This window comes from Jaculus jaculus, chromosome X (genome assembly GCF_020740685.1).
Source record: "Jaculus jaculus isolate mJacJac1 chromosome X, mJacJac1.mat.Y.cur, whole genome shotgun sequence".
Classification (NCBI taxonomy): Eukaryota; Metazoa; Chordata; class Mammalia; order Rodentia; family Dipodidae; genus Jaculus; species Jaculus jaculus.
Window position 1 is genome coordinate 114,222,533 of NC_059125.1, and position 23,719 is coordinate 114,246,251.

Here is a 23,719-nt window from a genome sequence, read left to right on the forward strand (position 1 = left end):
CCACCCTGAGACTTCATAGTGAATTCCAGGTCAGCCAGGGTTAGAGTGAGACCCTACCTCACCTCAAGGAAAGAAATAAACAGATGAACAATAAGAGAAGGACACCTGAACTGGAGAGAGGGATCAGCAGTTAAGGCACTTGCCTGCAAAGCCTAAGGACCTGAGTTTGATTCCCAGTACCTATATACAGCCAGATGCACAAAATGGCACATGCATCTGTAGTTTGTTTGCAGTGGCTAGAGGCCCTGACATGCCCATTTTCTCTCTCTTTCTCTCTCTCCTTGCAAGTAAATAAATTTTAAAAATTAATAATAATAATAAAACAGTACACCTAAAAAGAATCTGTGTTTCATCCTGTGATTGTTCCATACAGCAAAGAAGACAGATACAAAATTATGGCCTAAGGTCTTCACTTGGAAAGAACACTAGTAGGTGAATGGATGTGTTCTATTACTTTATACAAGTCCCCAGGAGATAAGTAGTTCATGCCACATTCATTCATTTACTGAGCAGTCTAGATAGTGGAGTACTTAAATGAAGTTAATCAAACATGATGCATTGGCTTAATCTTACTAAGAAAATATGGAATCTAAGATGCTAGGTGAGAAGTAATCTTAAACTGGTTAGACAAGAAACTCAAAGCTAACTCCTAAAATGATAAGCCTAGTTAATAGTCTGATCTTTATAGAGTGATTAAAAACATGTTTAATTATAGTAGAATCAGCTCTGTCTTATACACATTTAATCACTTTTCAGTAAATGGCTTAAAAGTCAGAATAAATAACATTAACCTACTTCTGTGAAGTTTTAGTGTTTTTTTTAATTGCATGTGTATATGGTATGACACATGGGTTGATGGGCATGCATGTGCCACAGGGCACATGTGGAGGGCTGAGGAAACCCTCAGTGTGTTTGTCCTCTCCTTCTACCTTGCTTGAGACAGAGTGCTTCTTCCCCTCCTTCCTTCCTCCCTCTCTCCCTCCCATCTTCCTTTCCTTTATTCTTTTAAATTGTTTTTTGGTTTTCTTGAGGCAAGCCCAACACACTGGCCTTTTTATGCGAGAGTGACAGAGGAGACAGGGTGGGGGGAGAGAATAGGTGCACCAGGGCCTCCAGCCACTGCAATGGAACTCCAGACATGTGTGGTCCCTTGTGCAACATTGTGTGCTTGTGTCACTGTGTCTGGCTTATGTGGGACCTGGACAGTCAAACATGAGTCCTTAGGCTTCACAGGCAAGCACCTTGCCTTAACCACTAAGCCATCCCTCCAACCCCCCTTCTTTCTTTTTGCCAGTGTATGTGCACCAGTCTAGTTGGCCGGTGAGTTTCTGTAATCTTCTGGCGCCACCTCCCATTGCCATTGACATATTAGGATTACAGATAAATGCTACTTCACACCTGGCTTTATGTGGGTTTGCTGGGGGATTGAACTCAGACTACAGCTTTGCAAGCAAGTGTCTTTAACTGAGTCATTTCCCCAACCCAAGTTCAACAGCCTAGGAATACAGAAACTTAAAATTTTATCCAGGTTATGCCTTCAATAGTTGTGTGACCTACAGTGATTTCATTTAACCTCTCTGGGCTCAGTTTCTCCCCTTGTAAAGTGAGAGAGAGTTGGGGCAGATAATCTTTGTATGTTGAATCCAACACTCTTAATACTTTAAACTCCACCATTGTCTTATATTTTTCAGTAGCTAAAAATTGCAAGGAACATTTTTGGTTTACCTAAAATATGGATTCCTGGAAATTTTTGCAATAATGTTCTGTTGTCCCTGGACACTGTCAGTTGAACATACTGACCTCAACAAATCTGTCCAAATAAGAAAAGAGCACGGCTGGTGGCACCAGCTGGCCCAAGGGGAATGCCTGGGGTGGAGGTGGTTTAGACGTGCACTCTACTCTACCTGTCATGGCTGTGTGTACAGGGCCAGGCCAGGGAAGACTGGTTTCTGAGATAGTGGACTGGGCAGTGAAGTACTACACCCTGGAAGAGATTCAGAAATACAAAGATAACAAGGCACCTGAATCATTCCGCACCACAAGGTGTACAATCTCACGAACTTTCTGGAAGAGCATCCTGGTGGAGAAGAAGTCCTAAGAGAACAAGCCGGGGTGATGCTTTGAGGATGTTGAGCGTTCTACTGATGAGAGAACTATCCAAAACATATATCACCAGGGAGGTCCATTCAGATGACAGATCAAAGTAAGCCAAGCATTGGGAACCACTTATGGCTACTATTTGAGTCTAATACCAGTTGTTGAATCAACTGGGTGATCCCTGCCATGTCAGCCCTGGCTGGAGCCCTGATGTATCATATCTACATGGCTAATGATTAAATGCCTCTCTGAAGCCAAGGAAAGACTGCCCTGGACAAGGGAGAAAAGAAGCCAGTGTTAGTCTCTTAAACAGCAAAAACCTTCATCTGAAAAAAGCAATTATAATTTACTTATTTTCTTCTTTCCCATGTTAGAAGCAAAACTACAAAAACAAAAAGAGAGCTGGGCGTGGTGGCACATGCCTTTAATCCCAGCACTCGGGAGGCAGAAGTAGGAGGATTACCATGAGTTCGAGGCCACCCTGAGACTACATAGTGAATTCGAGGTCAGCCTGGGCCAGAGTGAGACCCTACCTCAAAAAAACAAAAAAAAAAAAAAAAAAAAGAAAAGAAATTTTTCTACACTTGAACTTTTCAATGTGCCTTTTTACTCATCAATCTTACTTTGATGTGTCTTTGCTGCATAATTTATTTATTGTAAGCATGCTCTTTTTAAAATATATCTAGCTTTTAAAATCTATACAAAACAATAGAGGGCTAAAGGGATGACTTAGCAGTTAAAGTGATTACCTGAAAAGCCAAAGGAGCCAGGTTCAATTCCCCAGGACCCATGTAAGCCAGATACACAAGGTGGCATATGCTTCTGAAGTTTGTTTGCAGAAGCTGAAGCCCCTGGTGTGCCCATTCATTCTCTCGCTCTCAAATAAATAATTTTTTAAAAAAAATACTTAAAGAGGGATGGAGGGATGGCTTAGTGGTTAAGGCATTTGCCTGCAGGCCAAAGGACCCACGTTAGCCAGATGCACAAAGGGGTGCATGCATCTGGAGTTCATTTGCAATGGTTGGAGGCCCTGGAATGCCCATTCTCTCACTCACTCTCCCTCTTCCTGTCAAATAAATAAATAATAAAAACATTTTTTAAAAAATACTTAAAGAATAGAGAACCATGGGATATTTTTTATAATCAGGGAAAATGTTAATAAAAATTGAGAAAAAAAAAAAAGAATAGAGAACAGGCAAGCACACAGCTGTAATCCCAGCACTCGGCAAACTGAGACAAGTGGATCAAGAGTTCAATGCCAGCTTGGGCTACAAAATGATACCCGTCTCAACAAGAAATCAACACCATCCTCATATTATCCACCTTAAATCCCCACAAAAAAATAGAGCAGAAAGCAATAAAGACACAGAAAGACAGGAAAGTATCTGATGTAGACTTTCATATTTGTAAACAAGGAACTGGAAGCCACTTTTTAGCAACTGAAGATCCATATTCTTTCCTTTCCATCTTTTTTCCATGCTTTTCTTTTCCAGGGATTTTATTAAAATGCCTCTTCTCTAACAATGAATCAGGAGCATTCGTTACCAGCCCCAGAATACTATGGCTATCTCTAAGAGGACTTGAAAAGAGATTTTTTAAAAAAAAATATTTTATTATTTACTCATTTTAAAGTGAGAGGTGGAGAAAAAGTCAGATAGAGAGATTGAGAATAGACATGCCAAGACCTCTAGCCACTGCAAATGAACTCCAGATGCATGCACCACTTTATGTGTCTGGTTTGTGTGGGTACTAGGGAACTAAACCTGGGTCCTTAGCATTTGCAGGCAAGAGCCTTAACCACTAAGCCACCTCTCCAGCCCAAGATTTTTTAAGGAATATCATATTATAAGGAGAGGAAGAAAAATACATGCACAATATAATCTCAATAGGCTAGAAGAAAACACTACATATACTAAAGGTGGGATAGGTATATACAAAAACAGTAACAATGCTGATGTGTAGGTGGCAGATTTTTTTTAATTTTTTTCCTTTAATTTAGCATTTTACAAATCAACGGGGAGATTGGTCAGTGGGTAAAAACACTCGATGTGTAAGCATGAGAGCCTGAGTTTGATCCCTAGCACCCAGATGTGGGCATGCGTTCCTGTAAATCCAGCCCTGAAGGGCCAGAGACAGAAAAATAAGGCAGAAAACTCAGCCATATTAGATGACATCCAAATCCAATATCTTCCTCTCATGTCCACACACATGCATACAGGGCAGGCACATTTGCACACACATGTGCATATGCACACAAAATATGCACTTAAGCAGAAAATAGTGGTGAGCACCTACAGTCACAGCTACTTAGAAAGCTGAGGTGGGAGACTAATGGATGCTAAGGAGTTTGAAGCCAGCCTGAGCACTTTGCATATGCATATACATATATGCATATATATTCTGATTATAAATATAAATATGATATATTTATTTGTCTTTAAGGAAAAGAAAAAGAGTTGATCCTTTTTTAATAGAATAGCAGCTAAAAATGGCAGAATTGGGGCTGGAGAGATGGCTCAGCTATTAAAGGCCCTTGCTTGTAAAGTCTGATGGCCCGGGTTTCATTCCCAAGTACTCAGGTAAAGCCAGGTACATAATATGGCCCATGTGTCTGGAATTTGTTTGCAGTGGCAAGGGGCCCTGGAATATCCATATTCTTGCCCATCCTCTTGTGAAAATAAAAAATACATTTTTGGGGGCTGGAAAGATGGCTTAGCGGTTAAGTGCTTGCCTATGAAGCCTAAGGACCCCGGTGTGAGGCTCGATTCCCCAGAACCCTCGTTAGCCAGATACACAAGGGGCACACGCATCTGGAGTTCATTTTCAGTGGCTGGAGGCCCTGGTGTGCCCATTCTCTCTCTCTCTCTCTCTCTCTCTCTCTCTCTGCCTCTTTCTCTCTCTGTCTGTCATTCTCAAATAAATAAATAAAAATAAACAAAAAATAGATTATTTTAAATGGCAGAATTTAGGATGAGAAGACCTGCATTTGGTAAATACAGGTAAGTGCATAGAACAACCACTGGCATACTATAAGCACTAAATTGATAATGGCATATTTAAAATGTCAAACATTTACTGTAACTATAGCATATTCATGTGCTATATCAAACAGTTCAGATTACTTTAAAATGATATACAGAGGAGCTAGAGAGATAGCTTAGCAGTTAAGGCACTTGCCTGAAAAGCCTAAGGACCCAGGTTTGATTCCTCAGTACCCACATAAGCTAGATGCATTAGGTGGCACACAAGTCTGGAGTTCATTTGCAGTGGTTGGAAGCCCTGGTGCGCTCATTCTTTCTTTCTATCTATCTATCTATCTATCTATCTATCTATCTATCTATCTATCTATCATCTATCTGCCTCTGTCTTGAATGAATAAATAAAATGACAAATAGAAATAATTTTCCCATCTTTAATCCTCAGCCTTACCCCTAGAAATAACCACTATTAACAATTTCTTACTTATCCTTCAATACTTTTGGAAACCTAACACAAATATGTCCTGTTGTAATTTCCTCCAAATTCAAACATTTTATTGGTTCTGGTACAATCATGCTTTTGTCTGTCCTCTATGCCCTTTCTGGGGTGAATAGACTTGTGTTCATGTCTTTACAGGGAAAACATTTCATGTACCACATATGTATGCACCCACAGAACCACAGCATCTGCTCCATTCTATAGCCTTATTTGTTCACTATATGACCTTTCTTGGAGATCTTTTCATTTTCAAGCATCTAGATCTACTCTTTTGTAAAAAGTAATGGCAAAAAAATATAACATTTACTATCTTTGCCACTTGAAGTGTATAGTTTAGTAGTACTACGTACATTACATTCACACTGATACATAACCACTCTCCAGGGGCAGGGACTCTTTAGCCACTAAACAACAGCTCCATCTTACTAAGACCCAACAACCACTTGTCTACTTTCTGCCTCTAAGAATTTGAATACATTAGATATCTCATATAAGCAGGACCATACAAATTTGTCTTTTTGTGCTGACTTGTTTTACTTATCATTTAAGTTAGCACATTCCTTTATAAGACTATATAACAATCCAGTGTTCATGTTTATTTTTTGTACATCCATTCATCTGTTCAAGGACATCTTGAGTTCCTTCTCATGGCTATTTTGAATAATGCTGCAGTTAACATGGGTATGTAAAAATCCTTTCAAGACCTTGCCTTTCATTAATTTGTGTATAAATAACGGAAGTATATATAGTTTGATCATATGGTACTCTTATTTTTAATTTTTTTAAGAAGCCTCCAAATTATTTTCAATAGTGGTTCAAACATTTTATAAACCCAACCAAAGTACACCAAAGTTCTAATTTCTTCTTGTCCTTGAAAACATTTATTTTTCCCACCTTTTCATTTTTCTTTATTTTCCCCCTTGATAGTATTGCCCCAATGGGCCTAAGGTTACTTTATAATTTTTAATAAGCTACTTAGGGGGGCTGGAGAGATGGCTTAGTAGTTAAGGCATTTACCTTTGAAACCTAAGGATTCAGGTATGACTCACCAGAACCCACATAAGCCAGATTCACAAGGTGAAACATGTGCACAGGTGGCACACATGCACAATTGGCTCCTTCATCTGGAGTTTGTTTGCCATGGCTAAGGCCCTGGCACACCAATTCTCCCTCTCCCTCTCTCTTGCTCTCTCTCTCTCTCTCTCTCTCTCTCTCTCTCTCTCTCTCTGTCTCTCTCCCTCTCTCATAAATGAAAAAAAAAAGCTACTTAGTGTTTCATGGAAAATCTTCTACCAATAGACAATTTGAGCCCAGTGCCTAGTCTTTAGCTATCTTAAACAATGCTACAATGAACAGCCATGTATAGATCTCTGTCTGTCCCTCTACATATATATGTATATGTATATATATGTATATGTATGTGTGTATGTATATATATATATGTATGTATGTATGTATGTATGTATGTGTGTATATATATATATGTATATATATGTGTGTATATATATATATATATATATATATATATGTATATATATATATGCCATAAGGTATATGAGACTCACACACACAGGATTTGCCAGATAAAAGGGGACATGCATATTTTGTACTGCTTCATTATAATTTCAGATTTACCAAAAAATGGAAGAATTAATTCTATTCCTCCAGTTGTTAGTAGTTTGTCCATTTTCTTAATAGTTTCTTTTCAATTATATACACATATTAATTTTCTTCTGAACCATTCAGGAGTGAATTTAGACATGATATTTCTGGGATTATTTCCTTTGTTTTGTCAGAAATAATTTAAGGAAGGAACGATTGTTTTTAGGCTTACAGACTCATAAGTGTTAGCCAGTCATAGTGGGTAGGGCATTGTAGAGCAATGTGCTTTACATCATGACATACCAGAAAGCAGAGAAAAGGAAATGCCAGTGCTCTCCTGGCTCTTTCCTTTTTCCTAATTCTGTCTGGGACTCCAATCTGCAGGATATTGCCACCTACATATGTGATATGTCTCCTCGCCACACACCCCAATTCAGTTAATCCTCTCTGGAAACACCCTCACAGGTATACAAGAATGTCTCATCAGTCTTCTAGGTGATTCAAAATCTAGTCAAGTTAACAATGAAGACTGACCATCACATTTTAACACTAAGTATTTCAGCATGCATTTCTTAGAACAAAATATTTCTCTTATATTAGCATACTTCAAGTATCAATATTAGGAAGTTTATATTAATAAAACCCATTATCTAATCTACAGGTTTCACTCATAGTGTTCCAATTAAACAAATAATGTAGCAAAAATAAATTTTAGGAGGAAGTCAGTTCCCTCATTAGACCACCCATCTCCAGGGTCACCGTCATTAACCAGCTTGATTCTGACCTCTCCTAGGAGTCCACCCTCAACAGGGACACCCTTTTCACCCTACTTGGTATCTGACATTGTGATCTGTACCCCACACTACTCTTCACCATGTATCCTTCCTTTATTCTGCCTCATGTAATGGCTTTATGACTGAATTATTCAAGACAGAGGGGGAAGGACAGTGTGTGTTCATTTTTAATTTTGATATATGTATATTATCAAATTGTCCTCCAAACATCTTGCATCCATTAATACTCTAGGACCTCTGGTTCTCCATTTTCTTTTCTATTGTCTCTCAATGAATTAATTGGTTTTCCTTTCTAATATTGTTCATAGGTCTCCTCCCAATGAAATATAAAACAAAGTAATGCTTTCTAAAAATATCTACTGTGCCAGGCATGGTGATGCACACCTTTAATCCCAGCACTCAGGAGGCAGAGGTAGGTGGATCGCCATGAGCTTGAGGCCACCCTGAGACTACATAGTGAGTTCCAGGTCAGCCTGTGCTACAGTGAGACCTTACCTCGAAAAATATAAATATATATCTTCTGTGCTTCTTTATACTGGTATATTCACACAGGAAGCATTCCGCCTTAAAAATTCAAATTTTCTCTTTCATGCTGACTGACAGCCATAGGGTCCATATCGTTGGTCTGTAAATTGTACAGAGTTGTAAAGAGGAAAAAAACAAAGGTATTTGTTTACAAAGAATAGCAGTATATTTTCCTACAATTTGTGACAAGTATGAACATTTCAACTGTACACCTACAGGAACTTTTCAAAAAGGATTACCTTGCCCTTTGTTACATTTTGGATCAATAACTTTTTAACCACGAAGGAACTACTTGTTTCTCAGCCTGTCCTTTAGTTTTCAGTTTATAATCTACACTTGTGTGTGCATTTACTCTACCTACAGCTCTAGCTACTCTTGCTTTATGTTCCTGTCCCTTAGGATAATCCTTACAATTAACATTTATCAAATATTTTATTTAATTCTTAACTCACACAGTCTCATAAAAGCCTTATGAGCTCGATGTTTCTGCCCCTATATAACACACGAAGAAAAGCTGAACCTTTTCAAGAGTGAGATACCATAGTAAAGGAGTGATAAAATGGTGGCTGGGACCCAAATCTTCTCACTACATCTGAAACCTTCCAAATCTCCTCTATTGTATCTCTCAGGACTTCTCTTCAGAGGCAGTATCCTTAAAGGCTTCAGCTCCCCCCATCCCACCCCCACCTTGAGCTGGGAAATGATAAGAGTGCTTGCTGCTCAAGCAGCAGGACCTGATAGGACCTGAGACCACCCAGTCTGATACACAATCACCCACTTAGAAAGCTTGGTATGGTCACTCAGAGCTGTAACCCCAATCCTATGGGGGTGGGGGAAGTCTACAATATTGCTGAGGTTGAGAGACTCCAAGACTTCATCATGTGGTGAGAGATAGTAGAGGATACCCGACTTCTCCTCTGGCCTCTACATGTATTCCCAAGATGTCCCCCCATCTGAACACACATGTACATAAATCACACACACATGTATACACACAGAAACCCAAAATCATCCCTTTCTTCCCACATTCAAGACTGAATACAAAGAAACCTCTGCCCTAGCCTGCCTAACCTACATTTGCCCAAGTCAAATCAGCTCTTTAAAAGGAACGAACACTTGGGTTTCCCTAAATATCTTTATTGTCATCAAAATGTAGTTTTGTAAACTGTTTTAAGTGCCTCAAGAACATTAATATTATTATGCTTACCAAAAATGAATATAAAATAAACTTGTACATTAAGCAAAAAAATCCACCTTTATCACTATGTTGACAAATTATTTTCTTGTTTAATGAATTTTAATTTATGATCATAAACCAGGTGAAACAAGTTAAATGGGTTTCAAAGAGTACTTCTTAGATTAATTAAAGTACTAGAAAATAATAAATGTATGTTAACTTATGTTACAATGAGACAGATCAACATGTGTTGAAATAGAGTGTTTGTTGAGCTATACTATTGAGAGAAAACAAATATAGATTTATAAATTGGTGAAGGTAGTATGATATCATTTGTGAAATACATACCAACATACATATATATAAATAATTACATAGACATTTGAGTATGCATAAAATACTAGGATATCTATGGAAAGAAACACAGAAATAGTGCACATTTCTGAAGAGGACAATTGGATTGCAAGGGTGAGGAGATTTAAATTTCACTAACTCATTACATCTTCTCTTTACAACATTTGTATTTTCTCCATGTGCTGGTACTATCTGTTAAAATATTTTAGTTGTACAGTACTTTTCAATCTTTAAAGAACTTTTACACATACAATTTTATGTAACAGACATGTAATAACCCAAGGTGGTAAACATTTTGCCATTTTCTTAGGAGGTGTTCAAGAAGGTTCTAACCTCCAGCCTACTTTGCAGCATTCTCTCCACTGCCTGCAAGCTCCAGCCACACCTTAGAGAAAATCAATCTCTACATTCCCTCTCTCCCTGACAGCAGGGCCTCCGGCTCCATTCTCTTCTAATTAATGTAACTAGGCATTGTGTTCCATAATTACAGGGTTTGTCAGTGAAATCAATAGTTGCATCCCTTGTGACAATGACATTTTAGCTCTATCATTCTCCCCAGAGTCCACTGGCTTCTCTGAGCCAAGAAAACTCCCAAGATGATTAACATGTGTATCTTCTCTCACTCATTTTAATGCATGTGCATGTATCAACAGATTCTCAATTCATATGATTTTATATCACCCAATTGTGATTACTTGAAATTCAATGATAGTATAGATTTTAGTGACTTTATCAGGGTATACTTTACATAACACACAGTTCGCTATTGTTCATGTATGGTTCTGTGATTTTTAACAAATATAAAGACCTTTGCAGCCTCAAAGGTATGTTGTGATCTTAAGAATCTGCCTTAAAATACCCCAGATTATAATAGATTTCTTGTATGACTCAGTTCTCTCCTTTTACATCAACTCCCAAACCTATTCTATACCCTATTCTTTAATGGAAGAATACTACTATTATTGGGTCTTTATAATAATAGCATGAGCCAAACATGGTGATGCATACCTACAATCCAGCATTTGGGAGGTGGAGGCAGGAAGATAGGGAGATCAAGGTTATCCTCAACTATGAGACCTGGCCTCAAAAAAGAACAGAACTGTAGTATGGCTGGGCATGGTGGCACACACTTGTAATCCTTCAGAGACATAGGCAGGAGGATTATGATTTCAAGGGCAGCCTAGGTTGCATAAGAGATCATGTGTCAAAAAATCTGGGTTAATTTAGTTCTGTCTCAGCCATCGGCTTGTTATGTGATGAGCAGATTGTCCTATCTGGATCTCAGTTTCCCACCTCAAATTGGTATCTTAAGGGCTCTTTCCAGTCTCATATGCTGTGGCTCTCCAATTCCTCCAGTTTTTGTTGTTGTTCTTTAGATATAGGGTCTCACTTTATAGCCCAAGCTGGCCTTGAATGTGAGACAATGTTCCTCTCTCAGTCTCCCAGATGGTTGGGATTAAAGGTTTGTACCACCAAACCCATATAAAACTTAACTAACCCCCAATGGCAGCATAGAGCCTCTTCTCTCAAACACTGCTAATATCCTGGAAACTGATTGTGTCTTTATAATAATAGCATGAGCCAATCAATCAGTTTCTCCTGCTATACCTGAAGATTTCATGATGGTTCTGGGTATAGAGAATAGCTAGGAAATACAAACTTCCTTCACATTCCTTCTAAGTGTTTTTTTTTCTTAGTATTTAGCACAATTAAATAAGAAGATGCATTCTTTTCTGTCCATAGAACTTCTGGTTACCAGACAATTGTATGCATCACTATCATTGCCCTTAATATTCTATTTCTTTCTAACATATGTTAGCAAGCTGTGAAGGCAGCATGAAACTGTAGCAGGTGAAACTATATAGACACTGCTTCCTGCTTTTGACAAAAATTGTACTAAAATTAGTCCCTGTTCCCCATAGATTTGAGCCAGGGAAAGCAATTTAGCTTCTCATCTTGTTTTTCTAGCAATCAGTCTATAACAATTAAACAACCCATGATAAAGAAGAAGTATACTTTATATATTTGTGTGGTAAGACCTGAAAATTTCTCTGCCATCAATTATAATTGTACTTGGTGTCACCATAGTAGGAAAGAGCAGGCCAGCAACAATTATGAGATGCTAAACTCTATGCTGAATTTAATGTGAAAATCCCAGAATATTCAGGTTGTCAGGGAATTGTTTTCAACTATTTTCATATTTTTAATTAGAAATCATACCACTCCCTTTAAAAATAATTTCTTTTTGTTACTTTCACTGTAACAGCACATTCTTTAAGTAAGCCGAGATTCATGAAAAATATATTTATCACATTTTTTACTTGTGAATATATATGTATTTACAAACACATATACACATGTAAAATGATTACATATGCACAGGAAAAGGTCCAAGATTGCACATCAGTTGAGTATTCCTCAGAGAGAAACCATCAGAGATGCAGGTAGTTATTTATTTTAGATATTCCTGTGTACTGTCTGTCCAGGTAAAATTATACTGCTACATTTTACATATAAAATGAATTCCATTTGGCTGACACTATTAAAATAAAAACCAATAGATTTAAGAAATGTGTACATCCACAAGAGTGACTGTTTCAGCCTAATTGCGCATCTTCAGTGCAACATCACAAAACATTCGTTTCTTACTGTTTTGGAAGCTGGGAAGTGTGCGATTAAGGCACCAGCATCAGCACATTTTAAAAATATTTTATTTATTTATTTGAGAGATACAGACAGAAAGAAAGAGAATTGGTTTGCTGCTACAAATGAACTCTAGACACATGCACCACTTTGTGTGTCTTGTTTCAAGTGGGTACTAGGAAATTGAATCTGGGCTGGCAGGTTTTGCAAGCAAGCATCTACAACCACTTAACAATCTTTTCAGCCCTTCATCACATTGAATTTTTTCCATTTATTTGCAAGCAGAGTGAGACACAGAGAAAGAATGGGCATGCCAGGGCCTCTAGCTGCTGCAAAAGAACTCCAGATTCATGTGCCACTCTGTACATCTAGCTCTATGTGGGCACTAGGGAATCGAATCCAGATCATTAGGATTTGCAGGCAAGCACCTTAACCACTGAGAAATCTCTCCAGCCCCCTTCATCATATTTTTAAAAGAATAAAATTTTGGAAATAATTTGAAGCAACTGGAGTGTTTATATAAAATATAACAATTCCATAAAAGACAATTTAATGAAGCTAGCAAAAAATTCACTTTTCATTAAATAATTTTTAGCTTTCTGACCTACAACTTATCCCATAAGGTTCACATCTCATAATGTTTCATTTAATTGTGAAAATTCAAAGGGTTTCAACATATTTGCAGAATTGTAAAACTTAATATATTACCCTGTTTTATATTTCGATACTGAAATACTTGAGTCAGTCTGCTTTTGAAAAAAAAGTAGTTTTATGTACTTTACAGTTTTGGAGGCTAAACGTATAAAACCAGGCAGCTCCTGTGATGTGGTCTCTACTGAGGACTGAATAGAAGATCCCTTCACAATAGTAGGAGTGGAAGAGTCACACCTTTAAACAGGAAGCCAGAGATCTGGGTAGAGCCAGACTAACTGTTTCTATAACAACCTTATAGTGATTCAAGAGCCTCCCACTAGAAGGTGCTTCTTAAAAGTCCTATACCGGAGCCAGGCGTGGTGGCGCACGCCTTTAATCCCAGCACTTGGGAGGCAGAGGTAGGAGGATTGCCATGAGTTCAAGGCCACCCTGAGACTACATAGTGAATTCCAGGTCAGCCTAGGCTAAAGTGAGACCCTACCTCAAAAACACCAAAAAAAAAAAAAAAAAAAAAAAAGTCCTACTACCACCTCTCATATCACCAACTAAGAACTATGCATACAGCACATAAACCCTTGGAGGACACATAAACCATATACAAACCTTAGCATCTAGTAATCTAGTCTGAAAACATTTTATCACCCCAAAAGTGAATTTCAGTCATTTCTTATCAATTTATAGCTCCAAAGCTGTAAAAGCACAAATGACTCAAAATAAGATTAGACAAAGGACCTCACAAAGGAGACATGCGCATTAAAATACATATGAAATGATGTGCAATTTTATAAAAGGAAATGGAAATTGACACAATGAGATTCCATTTTCCCCATCAGGCTAGCATCTTAAAAAAAAAAAAAAGATTGATACATTTACTACTAGGTCTGGGTGGGAGAAACAGCCAGCAACCTTTGGGAATTTATCTTATAGTACCTAAAGGTCCAGTGTTGTACTTACCTTCTCATTGTTAAGATAAAGCATTCAACCAAAAGCAGCAAATGGGATGAAAATTTTATTTTGGCTTACAGTCTCAAGGGGAAACTTCATGATGGCAGGAAAAAGTATGACATGAGCAGAGGCTGAAAATCACTTCTGCCACAGTAGGTGGAAAACAGTAGCAGGAGAGTGAGTTGAACTAACACTGGCAAGCTAGGGGCTAATAAACATCAAGGGTCACCCCCCAGCAATACACCTCCTCCAGCAAGGCTCCACCTCCCAAGTTGCCATCAGCTGGGGACCAAGCATTCAGAACATGTCAGTTTATGGGGGGACATCTGATTAAAACTATTACAATCAGTATGTAAGGATATATATATATATATATTCTGATTTTTGCATGGATAGCAAGTTACAAGACAGCATTTATATGGATATTATAATATACTATCCTTATATCAATAACTGCTCTTGTCATATGAAATGCATCCCTACCTCCAGCCCTATCAGCAACTCTATAATGGTATACAACATTATCACTCCCTAGAGAGGAAACATGAGCTCAGAGAAGTAAAACAACATGCTTTACATCTTAACATATTGCTAAGTCTTTATTCAGGTCCACCTGTTCCCCAACCCATCATATCTGTCATCAATGATAACTTTCTTGTTACAATAACTGAAACTCCATGTGAGGTGAAATCTTCTCAGATATTATTTTTGAGAGCTGTTCATGTCACTCCAGGAAAAGTCATGTAACACTTAATGCCCAAACAGGGACATGGAAAAGCAAAGATGAGTGTAGAGGGAGTAGTTGCATTGTCCTTACTATGGGAGGTAGGGTATGCAACATAAATTAAGCCTTCTAAGGGTAGAGCACCCATAAGGACAATACCAATATGGCTGTTGGTTTGGAATAGTATGATCCTTGCTGTAGTAGCAGTTGAATCTCCCTTCTATGGATGATAAGACATGGAACTAAGGCTCAGCTATCTTCCCAGAGGGAAAGTCAGAGTGGGAAGCCTTTGGGGAGAGAAGGATCCAGCAGGTCCACCTTTCTCCATGTCTTATGGTTATGTCATACCAGGTAGTACACCTTCTTTTTGAATGTTGTCTGTCAAGGAAGTACAGAGACATCCTGAGAATGACTGACACATCAGAAAGCATATTATATAATCACGGAAAGTAACACATATGGATCAGTATTGTACAAAAAAATAATAATGGGGGCTGGAGAGATGGCTTAACGGTTAAGCGCTTGCCTGTGAAGCCTAAGGACCCCGGTTCAAGGCTCGGTTCCCGAGGTCCCACGTTAGCCAGATGCACAGGGGGCGCATGCGTCTGGAGTTCGTTTGCAGAGGCTGGAAGCCCTGGCGCGCCCATTCTCTCTCTCTCCCTCTATCTGTCTTTCTCTCTGTGTCTGTCACTCTCAAATAAATAAATTAATTAATTAAATAATAATAATAATGGCATAAATTGCATTGACCCTGCTATGGGTGATAAGACATGGAACCTAGGCTTAACTGACTATCCAGAAAGAACTTCCTCATGTAAGACTGGAGTTATAAGGAAAGATATGTGGGTGGCATCCTCCATTTTAGCTTCTGATTTTGTAGGTAAACTGGATTAACAGAAAGGATGAGATTTAGATGCTGGCTTCTCATTTCTTTCCTTTTTTTTGGGGGGGGGGGTTGTTTCCAGATAGGGTCTCTCGATAACCCAGGCTGACCTGGAATTCACTATGTACTCTCAGGCTGGCCTCAAGCTCACAGTGATTCTCCTACCTCTGTCTCCAGAATGCTAGGATTAAGGGCATGTATCACCATGCCCAACTGGCTTCCCATTTCTTATGGCTGAGTGTGAGTGGAAGGGCATAAAGAAAAGATAGTAAACTGGGCGTGGTGGCACACGCCTTTAATCCCAGCACTCAGGAGGCAGAGGTAGGAGGATCGCCATGAGTTCAAGGCCACCCTGAGACTACATAGTGAATTCCAGGTCAGCCTGGACCAGAGTGAGACCCTACCTCAAAAAAGCCAAAAAAAAAAAAGAAGAAAGAAAAGATAGTAAAAATTATATCTATGTTAAATAGCCACTCCTGTATTCCAAAAACTTGGAAGTCATGGGAAGAATTGAACAGCAAGGAGAAGGAAAATGAGGTAGAAATGATAAAGAGAGAGCTGAGCATATGAGGAGTTGTGTTTAATGTCCAATTCATTGGTCTGGATAGGGCTGTATTCCACTGAGAATTAAGAAGGAAGCTAAATCAGCAGGCACCAAGGGATAGGTATGGGATTTTGTGGCTTTTCTGAGGCTCTTGGTAGGTTATGATCTTTATGCAGTAGGAGAGGCTCTGGTTAGACTTAGTGACTTAAATTGGCATCTTTATAGAGCTTAAAAAGTGCTAAAGCAATCAAGAGGGAATGAGAAAAGAAAAAAAAAAGGAAGCAATGGGACCTATTCAGGTCCCTCAAAGGCAAATGTAGCATATTTGCCAAACAAGGGCTTTTAAGTGGAAAAATTGACAAAGCCAAATGTTATGCTAGGTCCCCAAAACCTGAATGGCAGCTTACCAAAGCACTGAACAACAGGAGATACTAATCATCCTCAATGGGCCAGCTGCTGTAGAACATTTTAAGGGGTGGGAATCACCTCAGTAGTTTCCTTAACACAGTGGACAAGGTTACTTGCAGGTGAAGAACATGCAGAGTGACTGGAGGCCCATGTTGAATTGCAGATCTGTTGGTCCCCTACTAATGTGAAACATATTTGGTTTGGGGTGTATGTTGGGATCAGGAATGCCTCGGTTCCTGGTGGCTCTCAAGAGCATCAAGGACAATGGGCATCAGTGGATGGAGCTAGAGATAGAATGGTGCCGGTGAAAGGGGTTGAGCTTGTTCTAGAAGTGGGCAATTGTTCCATCTATTACCCCAAAGTATGCTGTATACATTCTTCTCTGGGGCTATAGCTTGTTCACACAGTCTGGGGCCCTGGCAGCAGCCAGATATGGCCAATGGAGAGGCAGTGGGAAGCTGAATTGTGAGACCTAGACAGCCAGCTAGAGTGAAACAAAATGCAGCAAGGGAAAGAATGGCTCTTGCTCTGCCTCCTTGACCCCAGGCCAGGCAGAGCTGCATAAACTGGGAGGAGGCAGGATAGCATATGGGGAATGACTATGGATGTAAGTAGGGTAATACTACCATCCATGCTGCTATATTCCACATCACTCTTTTGAGGAAACAATTGATATTAGTAATGGGATCTTTTCATGGGGTGTTGGACCTTGCTAATTTTTTTTTTTTTTTTTTTTTTTTTTTAGTCCTCCTAGCTGCTGACTCTTCAGACAAAGTGGCACCTGTCTGGAATTGACTACAGTAGATCTTCAGAGGTTTTGCCCTCCCTTTACAAAAATGTTTCACTATATAAAACTAATCCCTGGGTGTTTTAAAGATTTAGGAAAGCACTGCAAATACATGAAAGCATAGTTAAAGGAGCAAGGGTGGGTAGGAAATCAGTCTGCACAGCTCTGAAATTCTTAGGAGTTTTCTAGTTGAGTAAGATGCAGATGACACTCACCAAGGTAAGAATTTTTAAGAAAATTCTGTAACAACCTGTGCCTATAAACATTAAAACAATGGTTTGTATTAGATATAAATAAAAGGGGATTTTCATAAATTTACACTGCATTCCCAGAAGCCATACAGTTATTAAACAAAAGACCCTAGTGCCAAGGGCAGGCTACCTCCCTAAGAATTACTGGCTAGGAATGCCCCTGAATTCTCACACAAAAATACATGATATTGTCACTACTGGTGGATGCATGCTCCAACTAGATGATAAGACCTTATTGGTGAAGATACCACATGTTTTGGTTCCAAGATACAGAAAAGTCAATCTGGGATAGAGCTGGAAGATCCCTCCCCACTGGAACATTGTAGTACCAGAAGGTGCTATGCAGACTACTGGGAGAGATTTGTTACTGGCAATCTTGCTTTGTTATGGACCTGTGTGCTACACTACCAACATATCAGGCAAGATGTACTCAATAGCCACAAGGGTTGCACAAGTGATATGGGTACAACCAACTACTTTCTGATTAGACTTAAGGTCTTCTCCAAAGAAGGAGGCCCATTTTTGATACTTTAAATCAAAAAGCTGTGTCTGTGTCTCTGGGGAGATCATAGGCCCTAGTGGGGAAGCTACCACTGCTGTTAAGTAATTACGATGTTCTTGTCAAATTGCCTCTACGCATTTATGTTTATCCACATAATCATTGCTTCTGTCCTCCAAGAGTGACATGGTTATTACCACAATGATCATAACAGCTACTGATACCCACAGAAGACCAACTGAGCCTATTAATATTACCTAATAGGATTCACAGAGATTCAAGAAACTCACTTCCTTTTTCCCCCTCCCAACTATATATAGTTCTAACCCTACTTTATGTAGTATCAGAAGGTGCTAGAATATATAGGAAGTGGACATTTACCTGAAGGCATGATTCTATCATGCTTGGGTGTGATTTTTTTGGTGATGAAGCTGTTTTGGAGTCAGTCACATGATGAAACTGAGTAAAAGAATAGTTAATGAGGGAAATGAGTTGTGGACATGCAAAAGTCAATGAACAAATTAATTTGTTTCATGTGACAAATATTGATTACCAGTACTAACAGCCATCGTTTAAGGAACTTATGGAACTGTCAATGAATAAAAAAGACAAACCAGGCATGGTGGTGCATGCCTTTAATCCCAGCACTTGGGAGGCTGAGGTAGGAGGAATGCTGTGAGTTCAAGGCCACTCTGAGACTACATAGTGAATTCTGGGTCAGTCTGTGTTAGAGTGAGACCCTACCTCAAAAAAAGACAAAAAATTCTGCTCATAGGTACCCATGGTAGGAGAGTGAAGCAAGTCTCCTTTCAAACTCACACGATTGTTAACAGAATTAACTTCCTTGCAGCTGTAGAACTCATGGTAGCTTGTTTCTCTGGAGCCAAAAAGAGAATGAAAACTCCCTTTTCATTGTTGTATGTTCACTGTACACAGTGCTAGGTCTCATAAAGACAATTTCAAGTATTAGACTCCCTTTTAAAAGATATCTGATTAGTTCACTTACTAGGTTAGGTTCCCTCACTCTGGATTATTTCCCAATGTATTAACTCAAAGTTAATTTTATTGTAGGCACATTACTTATATCTGAAAACATTTCATAAGCTTTAGTGTGACCACACCTACTTCCTGGCAAAGAAATTTGGGGGCTGCCACACATAGCTTTGTTCCATCTGCCTAAAAAGGGCAGCAGCATTAATACTGTGGTTGGAAGATACTTTCCCTTGGAATTGGAATCAAAACAACATGGATCTTGTGCCATGACTGACTGTGAAGAACCTCACAAATAGGATGAAGGAGAAGCATTCCAGGCAGCTATTCACCTCCTTCAGCAAGCTGACCACTACAACCTTAAGTTCACCAAAGATGGCAAGTTCTGAAAGTTTAGCTTTGTCGACTTCCAGTCAGGAGAAGAGACCTACAAGGTGCTGAGCTATTTCAACCAAAACTTTATCAATAATATCCAGATTACAGTGACATGGAAAGAATCTTTCCCTTACCTATCTGTTGAGAGTGATAGCATTTGATCTTTCACACCACACTCAGGTCCCAAAACTATACTTTATACAGTGAGGTCTTTGGCTTACCTGCCTGATTCATACATTTTCACATACCTAAGAGTCACCTGAGAACTTGTTAACTGTCTACCGAGCCTACTCCCCATAGTCTTTTATTGAGCATGTGGAGATGAGGTCCAAGAATAGGTCTGTCTCACAAGGTCTCCAGTAAGGTCTGCACTAGGATTGCACACTGAGAAGAACAGTGTCAATCATTTATTCACTTACCCATTCTTTAAGCACACAGTGAGCTCTCACTCTTATCAGAGAATTGAGACAACTGTGATGACCTGGCCTCTGTCCTCACTGAGCCAACTACCTATGGGCAGGTATAGAACTGACAAACCAACAAGCTCTTATGCTAATTGTCACCATGGACTGTGGGACAACAGAGGAGACTCCTACCCTGGCCGATCAGAAAGCTTTCTGGAAGAGTATGTATAAGTGTAGTCACTTGTGTGCATTTAATGACATGATTAAACAACTCTAACACTTTGTTAAGAAGGGAAAAGGCTAATGATAAACAAGTATATATCATGGGAGCCCATCACCTACAGGTGCATAACATGTACAGAGGGCCAAATGCTAGTAGTTTTACCAAAATAGTAATAATTCCCATCTTTGTATGTTAAGAACTGTTTTAACTTAGAAAAATATCCTCACTTTTTCCATATAACAACCTAATCACCAAAGTGCTGGGATGTTTACAGGTCCCCATTCTCACTGAGGGGAAGAGGATTGTGCAACACATACACATGAGGGGGCAGGAATCACAGGCCATGTTATAATCCCATAAACCATAAACTCGAAGAACAGAAGTCAATTAAGTAGTTGGTTACCTAAGTATAGAGTTCAGAAAAAAGGTCTGGACTAGAGATAAACATTATGTCGTCACATGAGATACTACCTAAAACTATGAGATAGGATGAAGCCTACAAAAGAGATTCCTGATAGAAAAGAGGTTTCAGACCTTATCTCTGTAGTATATCAATGTTTAGAGGTTGCATATATGTATCATATACACTGAGCAGAAGGAGTAAGTGGGGTGGGAAGCAAACCAAAATATAGGACATCATGGAAGCCAAGTTAAGGTTATTTCAAGAAGTAAAAACTGATCAGTTATTTCAAATGTTTCTGCTAGATCATGGACAAAAATGACTTCAAACTGTCTACTGAATTTATAGAAATATTAAAGTAACTTTGGCAAATGCCACTTAGTTATAGAGATTGGAGTGATAGCTTAAGTAAAATGTGTTTAAGAGAGAAAGAGAAAAGGTGGAGCTGTCAAGTATACACAATTCTTTCAAGGATTTTGGATATAGACAGGAACCAAGAAAGGAATGTGTTAGTTGAAAGCAAAAATAAAGTCTAAAGAAGATGTTTACAATGGAAGTAATACAAATCACATTTATATTCTGACGGGAATTTTCCAGTCATAAAGGAAATTGGATTATTTGTCGACAAACAAGGTGGGGAGTTACTGGAGTGGTGACCTTGAATGTAAGAAAGAACAGGTTATAGAAAACAAGTGGGAGGTTGTACAGATAAGACATGCATAGAAATGTGATGGAGTGCAGAGTTTGGGCAAAAATGCAGACATATGAATAATTGTGCTTTGAAACTCTATGCAAATAGTCTTATGCTCTACATTTCAGAGACAACTGAAACTATCCCTTGTATTCCTCCATTGTCCCTAATATGTTGTCATGAAATTACTGAAAGCTATTTCACAAAACACGCTACTGTACTACTTTACCACTTGAGAGCAGATTAAAGGATTTTAGTACTTTTTAATATTTATATGTATATATAATTATTATTATTACAAAAGACATTCAGTACACCTAACTGTGGTTTTTCGGATATAATCCAAATTTAAAATGTAAATCAATTAAGAGAAAATTGTTAGCTAAATTACAAGGGATACTGTAAAACTTTTGGGCCATTTGCCAACAACTGACCTTTGAGGAAACTGATTAAAGAATTGATTTTTTTTTTGAGTCCTTCTAAGAGCAGACATCTCTAAGATAACATAATTAGCTGGCTTTATTCCTGAAATTCTACTGTGAATTAAATTCAGGTATTTCAACACTGAAAGGCGCACACTCCCCCAAGCCCTGCTAGTTTATATTCTGAAAAACAATATGTTCTACCACTGAAGAATGAGACAGTTCCTTCTATCCTGAAGGGTCTCTAATTAAATGCAAAACAGAAACATAACGTGAAAAGCCAAACATTTCTATACAGTGAATATAAATAGAAAACCTCAAGCCATGCACTATAAGAGTTACTGCAGTGAAAAGCCTCCAGATGACTGAGAACATAGGCTCTTACCAGGATACAGAGGAAAACTACAGTGTGCAGAATAATGGCACTTGTAAGAGATTTCCATCACCACTCCCCAGAACCTATAAATATGTTACCTTACATGGCAGAAGAAAAGGACCTTTGCAGATGGAATGAAGGATCCTGAATTATCTAAGTGGGCCCAACATTATCACAAGGGTCTCTATAAAAGGGAGGCCAAGAGGAGATGAAACAGCAGGAAAATTTATATCAGCAGGATCTGAAGATGGAGGGAGGGGCCATAAGCAAGGAGTACAGATGGCCTCTGGAATCAGATTCTCCACTAGAGCTTTCAGAAGGAGCAGACTTTTTTTTATTATTTTTTTTTATTTTTAAATTATTTATTTATTTATTTAAGAGCGACAGACACAGAGAGAAAGACAGATAGAGGGAGAGAGAGAGAATGGGCGCGCCAGGGCTTCCAGCCTCTGCAAACGAACTCCAGACGCGTGCGCACCCTTGTGCATCTGGCTAACATGGGACCTGGAGAACCGAGCCTCGAACCGGGGTCCTTAGGCTTCACAGGCAAGCGCTTTAACCGCTAAGCCATCTCTCCAGCCCAGGAGCAGACTTTTGCTGATGCCTTGAAATATAGGACTATTATTTTTAAGCTAGTTTATTTTATTCACTTTTTGTGAGGGAAGAGAGAAGAGGGAGGGGTTAAACCAGGGCTTCTTGGCTCTGCAAATTTACTCCAGATTCATGGGCCACTTTATGCATCTGACTTTACATGGGTACTGGGGAATTAGACCCAAGCCCTCAGGCTTTGCAAGCAAGTTCCTTTAACTGCTGAGTCATCCCACTAGGTCCAGGACTTTTAATTTCTAAAACTGTAGGTAATGAATCTGTGTTGCTTTAAGCCACTACCTTTGTAGCAGCAGTAGAAAATTAACAAAATAATGTCAATTTTGCAAAGTTCGTAAAGGCTCTCTAGGAAATTCCTTAGTGTCTGTCCGGCCTGTTGATCCTCAAAAAATGGGACTGAAATAGATCTGAATTAACAGACTTTCTATAGCATTCTTATGGTTCTTAGCATGTGTTCCTGTATTAACATTGATTATATGCCCACTAGATGGATGCAACTCCTGTGCAGGCTCAGTTATTATAAAGCCCAATAGTATGCCCACCGAGCAAGCATGATCAACCATGCTCTCTAATTGTATGTGTTAGTTTCTCAAAGGTCTTCACCTATGACTCGAGCATCAAGACACACTCAAAATAATATGGCTGGAATTGTGATAGGTTGGAGAAAAGAGGCTACCAGAAGAGACTGTGAAAGTGACATGCTAAAAAAGGAAGAGAGACAAAGTCAAAACTGCCAGGGGAAGAAGGTGCACTTTCCATCCCTTAGAAAAACTGCTGCAGGCTCACTTTGAGTCTTTGAAAGCATGCCAAGAAACCTACTTAGGGCAGAGGGAACTCACAAATCATTGTGTGGCCTATGTAAGTACAG

At 38.9% G+C, this 23,719-nt stretch overlaps 1 protein-coding gene and 1 pseudogene across 1 annotated transcript in view; one reads left to right on the forward strand and one right to left on the reverse strand.

Moving 5' to 3' along the window:
- The window catches only part of LOC101617494 (A-kinase anchor protein 17B-like), a 78,187-nt gene extending 59,408 nt beyond the window's left edge, over window positions 1-18,779 (reverse strand). The window contains exons 1-2 of the mRNA XM_045140966.1: window positions 18,746-18,779; window positions 8,466-8,595 (exon numbers count right to left, since the gene is read on the reverse strand). The gene's annotated coding sequence lies outside the window, so the exon portion shown is untranslated. The remainder of the gene's footprint in view (window positions 1-8,465; window positions 8,596-18,745) is intronic.
- LOC101617197 lies at window positions 1,910-2,337 on the forward strand (annotated as a pseudogene).
- Window positions 18,780-23,719: the final 4,940 nt, after the last annotated feature.